This window comes from Cydia amplana, chromosome 20 (genome assembly GCF_948474715.1).
Source record: "Cydia amplana chromosome 20, ilCydAmpl1.1, whole genome shotgun sequence".
Lineage (NCBI taxonomy): Eukaryota > Metazoa > Arthropoda > Insecta > Lepidoptera > Tortricidae > Cydia > Cydia amplana.
The window spans coordinates 1,844,350-1,852,087 of NC_086088.1; the positions used below are offsets into that span (position 1 = coordinate 1,844,350).

Here is a 7,738-nt window from a genome sequence, read left to right on the forward strand (position 1 = left end):
CTGCCGTAAGGCAGATTGCTGCCGTAAGCTCCAGTCCTTCGGCCCTGCGAGGAGCTCGGCTTTCGGCCTTTGCAATTAGAAGGTCTGTCTTACGCCCCGGGCCTTCGTGTAGGGTATGCAGCTCGGCCTTTGGCCTTTGAAGAAATGTAGATTTTTACAAAAAAAAAATAGGTTATTAATGACACTTTCACACTTTTTTCTGTCAAAGTCGGTGCAGAGTTAGCTTATACGGAGTCTACAATCGTATCGATTAATAAATATAAGTTGTATGTACACATTTCGATTCCATTAGCGCAATTTGGAACATAGGTATTTGCTTTTAAAACATGTGTTAAAAACTTTAAGTAGTATAATGTAATATGTACTATATTATTATTTTTTTTATGATCGGCGGTCAAAACCCTCCTTTTATTATCCGATTCAATAATAATAAATGGTTTAATGGGTTTTGCTTTTCTTAACATATTTTGAAAATTCTTACTTTCTCAAAATTAGACTTAAACCAACATGTTGCATATATATTATTACTCGTCTTTCAAAGCTCTACATTTTGATACCCTACTCGATAGGTTTGCAAGATATTTTTTTCTTAAGGTTGCGTAATATGGCGTTTTAAGTCCGCCATATTGATTTTGTAATGACGTCACATAGCCTATGTCACCCGGGATGACGTAAGGATTCTAATGATATATCATACATCTAAATCGGTTAAGGCATTCTGAAGTTATCGTGGAATAAAGAAACTCACATACATACAAACATGAACGCTGAAAACAATACACTCTTTTTTTTGGGCAGTCGTGTAATGAGTTATGACATCTATTTCAGTTGTTATAAGAATCTTTTTAATGAATTATTTCAGTTTATAATCTATATTATATGTAGTATAGTACATTACTATGACTATGACTACTTAAAAAATACAACCCAATATTTAATATAATATTTTGATTTGTTCCATAAGTTGTATAGATTCTAAAACATTTCGATTACTCTGCACCGTTTAATGATTTTTGCCATAAATCGTAATCGTAATTATGTTTTTTTAATTAAAAGTCGTAACTTGTAGTTGTAAAACAGAAAAATATCTGACAGAGAAGTAACATTACAGATACAACATTCAAAACTGAATAATACAATGATGTGACGTAAATTGGTTGAAGATTATTTTGTAAGATCAGCTATTAATTATAAAGTCGAAATTTTATGAGTAAATGAGGTCTTTACTTATAATTTATATTAGTTTTCTATGTAAGTACCTATTTTCAAACCAGTAAACAAATAATGAATTCCGAAATATCAAGTAGGTATCTAATCTAACGATTTCGATGAAATTTGCTATATAGGGGTTTTCCGGGGCGAAAAATCGATCTAGCTAGGTTTTGTCTCTGGGAAAACGCGCATTTTTTTAGTTTTTATATGTTTTCCGAGCAAAGAATCCAGTTAAGGGTCCACTGAAAATCAGCGTCGTTGCACTAAGTGCTCCGACACATGCTGAGTGGACAACCAATTGCATAACCTATTGTAACATGTTTATCATCCATTAATTTTAAGATTGTGTTGTTTCAAATAAATTATTTTCATTTAGTTTCATTTCATTTCAAAGCTTGCTCTCCCAGATAGGTATTTAGTATTATTCAGAGCTCACTGTATCCAACTGCTGGACAAAGGCCTCCCCCCTCTTTTTCTACTCGTCTCTTTTTAGTGCTATATCTGGCCAGCCTCTCAAAATGATTGCAGCCTCTCAAGTGTAAAAGATTGGACTACAATATTTAAAGCGCGACCCACGCTAGAACGGTCCGGGTCGCGCCTGATACTTCAGTTATCTATAGAAAGCATCACGTGATCACCGATCACCCGTCAAAACGAAGTGTTGTTTTGTCTACAATCACGGAAGGCAGAATATAGATAGGTGCAACGACGAGAGAAGCGAGGAGGAGTGTGTTAGGTGAACTACTTACATGAAGTGTGTTTTACAGTATGGCAGGTACAGGGGGGCAGCAAAAAATCACCGAAGCCTCGCGGATTAGCACAGCCACAGCAAAAGAGACCAGCTAACACATCTGACTCTAAGGTAAAAAAAAGGATAAATACCCAATTTTACACATTTTCTTGTTCTGCTAAACTGCAGGACAGATTGTTGGTAGAGAGTTGATATATAGCGGGTGTGGCCTGTAATACGAGCAAAAAATTAAAATGTAGGCTGTACTCATCTTACTGAACAACATTTGGTCTGATTCGGTTAAATTGTGTTCTTTGAAAAACAAATTATAGCCAGCCTTTTATGAATGTAGTATGATACCTTTGGTTATGGTGCTTTACGCACACTAGCGTTCTAATTGTAGCTTTTAGGCATTTTTTTATTGAATTTTCAGTATAATGAAACGAAGCAACATTCGTCCCGAAAATTCCGCTATACAGGATCACCTTTGAGGTAAGTGGTTCAAAAACGTTCGGGGATGCTGTGTAAAATATTTTAAACGGCTATTAAATTAATTTAATTACCACTCCTATTGCGAGACACCAAGCTACTGCTACTACTGGATCCCAAGCTGGTATTACGCGAATTATGAATAACTATCGCGGTAACCGAAGACAATATTTTTGACATTGGAAATGTCTTTTCGTTCGCTCCAGTGTAGGTTCCGATTTCACGAAAAAGTGCGATCCCCTTATATCTCGGAGAGTTGTGAAGATATTATATTCAAAGGCTTCAAAGAGGCGTATTCACGAGAACTTTAAGATACAAAAATAATTATTCGAAAAAGTCAAAAACGAAAAAAGTTATGGCCGAAATAGTGAAAAAAAAAAAAACATTTTCTCCGGATTTTAGATTTTGGCGCTCAATATTTTAGAAACGAAGAATGATATCAAAAATTTTGAGTAAAATTCCTCTGGACAATTTAGTCAGCTACAATTTGAGCCTAAAACAAAAACGATCGGGTTAAGGGTTTGCCCTGTAGCCTAACCTTTTTGAAAAATGTCAAAAAGTCAGACAATATTTTTTCGAATTCCGTAGATTCATTTCCAATGTGCTCGATAGTCGTGTGAGGCACGAAATGTGTGATTTTTAGGGTTCCGTACCCAAGGGGTAAAAAACGGGACCCTATTACTAACTAAGACTTCGCCGTCCGTCCGTCCGTCCGTCCGTCTGGCACCAGGCTGTATCTCATGAACCGCGATAGCTAGACAGTTGAAATTTTCACAAATGATGTATCTCTGTTGCCGCTATAACAACAAATAAGATAAAATAAATATTTAAGGGGGGCTCCCATACAACAAACACGATTTTTTTGCTCTATTTTTTGTTGATGGCGCGGTCCGCCTCGCACTTGACCGGTTTTTTTTTATTCTATTAGGTTTAATGCGAGGAGGCAGGGGGATCAGTGGAGGGTAGACGAAGAGCAACCTCTGCAGTTTGCTATAAGACAGAAACAGGCCGGAACAAACGCAACAAGCACGACCAAATTATATTTCGATAATGACTGTGACTACACGCAACACTACTGCTTTAAAGCATTTGAGTAAGTACTGAGAGATTACACATTTACACCCATGTAAGTGTAAGGCCTGAGTGGACGCTCGAGTTGGGCGTGCAGCGGGGCGGGGCGTGCGGCGTGCATGTTAAACAAATGCAAACGTATAGTAGCGGCCTTAGTGCACGCTGCTCAAATCACTTGTGAGCCCGACGCCTCGCTGCACGCCCCGCCGAACGCTCCGCTTCGAGCGTCCACTCAGGCCTTACACTAAAGCAAACTAAAGTATGGTATCCCTAGGAAACAAACAAAAAGCAGCAATGTACATCGAACAACGATGAAATGTAAACAAAACAGTTCCACAGATAAGATATAAATGACACTCGATTTTCGAACAATTCAAACGTAGTGTTGCTATTAGCAAGGTTAGCAACTTGCTAACTTGCGATTTTTCAAATTTGCCGCCTTTTCCTACTGGCAAGATTTGCTTGACCAAGTACCTATACTCACTCACTAACTTATACAATGTGTAAATCCAATAAGGGCAATAAATTAAACCACATATAGAATTTATTCGTGTAATCATTAATTAAGAAGTTTTTTTTTATTACTCTAAATTGAGCCCGTAATTAATTTTTGAAAATTTACCAAGCAGCTATGTACTTATAGGTACTGCAAACATTACGAGACATAACATGACGTGACATTACGAGATACGAGTTTTTTATTAGAGATGCCCCGAATAGTGGTTTTGGCCGAATACGGAATACCGAATATTCGCTCTCGACCGAAGCGCCGAATATTCGGCATAACATGCGAACATTTTGAGTCACAATTACCTATTATGAAAACTGATCGCCAACAAAGCACAACGTTTGCTAAGATAATTATATCTTTTGTTGAACAGAATTAATGAATGTAGTTGAGTAAAACAAATCAGACCCATGTTAAAAGTAAAATGTTTTGAATCAACAAATGCTCAAAAAAGGGTATTTAACAACTTTCCAAGAACACATTCTAAATATTAAATATACATACCTAGTTTGCGGTTATTTTTATTGTGCTTTTTTTTCGTTTTGGGTAGGTGCAACAGATATTCGGTATTCGGGCCGAATACCAAATATGTATTTGCCAAAGTAGCCGAATAGGCCGAATACCGAATAGTCGCCGAATATTCGTGGCATCTCTACTTTTTATAGTATTTGCAAACAAGCGTTGACATTACTTTAAAAAGCTCGTATTTCGTAACTTGTGTGTTGCTTTACATTGCGGGCCGAATTATTTTACATTATATGGTTACAATTTTCATTGTATTTCTAGGGAAAATATGTTATAATGTAAAATTTTAATTAAAATGGCTCATAATTACAGCACCGGTCGACTATGTGCGAAGACCGTTTACAACACATACGAAAGTTTCGAAAGTTACTGCCAATTGGAATACGTAAACTGCATGGAAAATTATGACTGTAAGTACATATACTTATACTCGAATTTAAACTGTTGTGAGACATACTAACATTGAATAATTTTACGGTTTAGACTAACTTGTTTTATGTCACTCGCGCGACATGTTTCGGAGAGCTTAGGTCTCCTTTCTCAAGCACTAACAGACGCGGCGTGCCGCAGTACGCGATACACGGCCGTCGTGAACGCTGCTCGCACTGTTAATGCTTGAGAAAGGAGACCTAGGCTCTCCGAAACATGTCGCGCGAGTGACTTAAAACAAGTGAGTCTAAACCGTAAAATTATTCAATACATAATATATTAGGTACTGTCATTTTCACCCAATATTTTCACCCAGCGGCCCACCGCGGCCACAAGAAAAATTGACAGAAAATATAATTGCTATTTTTAGGGTTCCGTAGTCAACTAGGAACCCCTATAGTATCGCCATGTCCGTCCGTCTGTCTGTCTGTCCGAGGCTTTGCTCCGTGATCGTTAGTGCTAGAAAGCTGCAATTTGGCACGGATATATAAAAAATCCAACAAAGTCCTACCTTTTTTTTTTTGAATCCCCTACACGTAAAAAGTGAGTGGATTATTTTTTTGCTTCAACCCTGCAGTGTGGGGTATCATTGGATAGGTCTTTCAAAATGAACCCAGGTCTTCAACAATTACTTTTTGATAAACTGAATATTTTCGGAAATATTCACTCCGAAAAAAAAATGCCCCCCCTCTAACTTTTGAACAAAAAATATGAAAAAATCGCTAAACAGAAAATCAATAAATAGGTCCAAATACTTTCAATCGGTCCACGGTACCTACTACAAAAAGTCTTCTCTTCTTAGTAATTATATACCTAGTACATTGCATACCGCCTAGGGAGGTGAATTCGTGAATGCTTCAGATCGCAGGTGTTTGGGGCCCGAACCGAAGGTGAGGGCCATAAATATGCGATCTGGGGCTTTACGAATTACCGCCTGTGGTTTGTCTAAAGTTTTACGTCTTGCCTAGGCCAGGAAGTGAGATTTTCTCCTCGCGTAGCGGGGAGAAAATCCCACTTATGTAAAAATACGTAGGTACAAAGTGCTGCGAAAGTACTCCCTTTTGCTTGTAATGTACAATAGGGTTTGCACGACGGATCTGAAATGTATGGGATGTTTATGTCTTCTTCTCTGGCACTTGTTTTCCACAACAGCAACGCCTGGTAACATAAACTTTACTGATAAAATACATAGGCAAATAAACAATCATGTTTTCATTCATTCATGCATTCATTCTGTCATTCATTCATTCAATCATTCATTCATTCATAATTAATCGTTTTATTTCATGAGTAACTATCGTGGTAACCGAAGACAATAATATATTATCTTACAAATAGGTTTAAAAATCTTAAAACTAGATGGCGCTATTAAATAAGAATATCTAGTCTCGTCTGGGTATACAATACTGGCTGTACTTATATGTTTTGCAGTATGGACAGTCGCTCACATGGGAATTTGCTACAACGTATCGTCGTTCCAAACCTTCGCATGTGAGTTTGCCTTACTAATAAGTTAAGAATTAGAGCTCATTTAAGCGGCGCGCGAACTAGTATACGATTTTAGTTACATTGCGGACCATTGAGGTTACATTAATTCAGCCGGCCGACCAAATGACGCAATGTACCTACCTAATGAAACTCGCATGGAGTTCTCGCACCGTCTAAATGAGCCCTTAGTCTTTACACGAAGCGCTGGTGGCCTAGTAGTAAGACCGTGTGACTTGCAATCCAGAGGCCGCGGGTTCAAACCCCGGCTCGTACCAATGAGTTTTACGAAATTTATGTACTTACGAAATATCATTTGATATTTACCAGTCGCTTTTCGGGAAAACATCGCGGGGAATCCGGACTAATCCCAATAAGGCCTAGTTTCCCCTCTGGGTTGGAAGGTCAGATGGTATTCGCTTTCGTAGAAACTAGTGACCACGCCAATTCCTGGGATTAGTTGCCAAGCGGACCCCAGGCTTCCATGAGCCGTGGCAAAATGCCGGGACAACGCGAGGAAGATGATGATGATTGTTTACACGAGGCTATAATATTTACTGCGATACTGAGCTAATCGGGTCTAACACAAAACAGTGTTTACGTCTTTCCTGTAGACATAGCCAAAAGTTAAAGGGCTATTATGTATTATATCAATGTTCAGCCTTAGGCCAATCAAATTAGAAAAAAGGCGTTGTGAGGAATTATTTCCCAGCAAGCTGCAAACCTTCTTTTGGTCCTAATTGCGGGTAATCCAAGTTTGCGCATTCCCAGGAGGTATTCATACATTTTAGGAGCCTTAGGAGATAATTTTTTCCTTGTATTGTGAAACCAAACCAAAGCACACCTGGGATTCCGCAAACTCGGATTACACGCATTTAGGACCAGATGAAGGTATTCCAACGATTTCCAGCTAGCTGGGAATAAATTTTTCGAAAAAATCTATTTTCTTTTGCCTACCTATATTAGACCGATTTTTTTTTTTCATTTTCAGATTATGCATATGCCATTTGGGATGATCAACAGTTGCAAGAATTGTACGTAATGCCTGCAATAGGATAAAAAACGCAACCTTTATCTGGAAATACGGTTTCTCATTTTTAATGTAGTTAAATTCTGATTAAATTAAATAAACAACTAAATTAAATGTCTGCTTTATTGTAAAAAAGCAAGCTTGCTGTTCAGGTAATCCATACTAATATACTAATATGTACTAATCCATACTAATATTATAAATGCGAAAGTGTGTCTCTCTGTCTGTCTATCTGTTACCTCTTCACGCTTAAACCACT

At 37.9% G+C, this 7,738-nt stretch overlaps 1 long non-coding RNA gene across 1 annotated transcript; it reads left to right on the forward strand.

Annotated features, from left to right (window-relative positions):
* Positions 1-4,901: 4,901 nt before the first annotated feature.
* LOC134657769 (uncharacterized) lies at positions 4,902-7,509 on the forward strand. Its single transcript, XR_010097644.1, has 3 exons — positions 4,902-4,945; positions 6,396-6,455; positions 7,441-7,509. It is a non-coding gene; the product is annotated as an uncharacterized LOC134657769 (long non-coding RNA).
* The last annotated feature ends 229 nt before the right edge of the window (positions 7,510-7,738 follow it).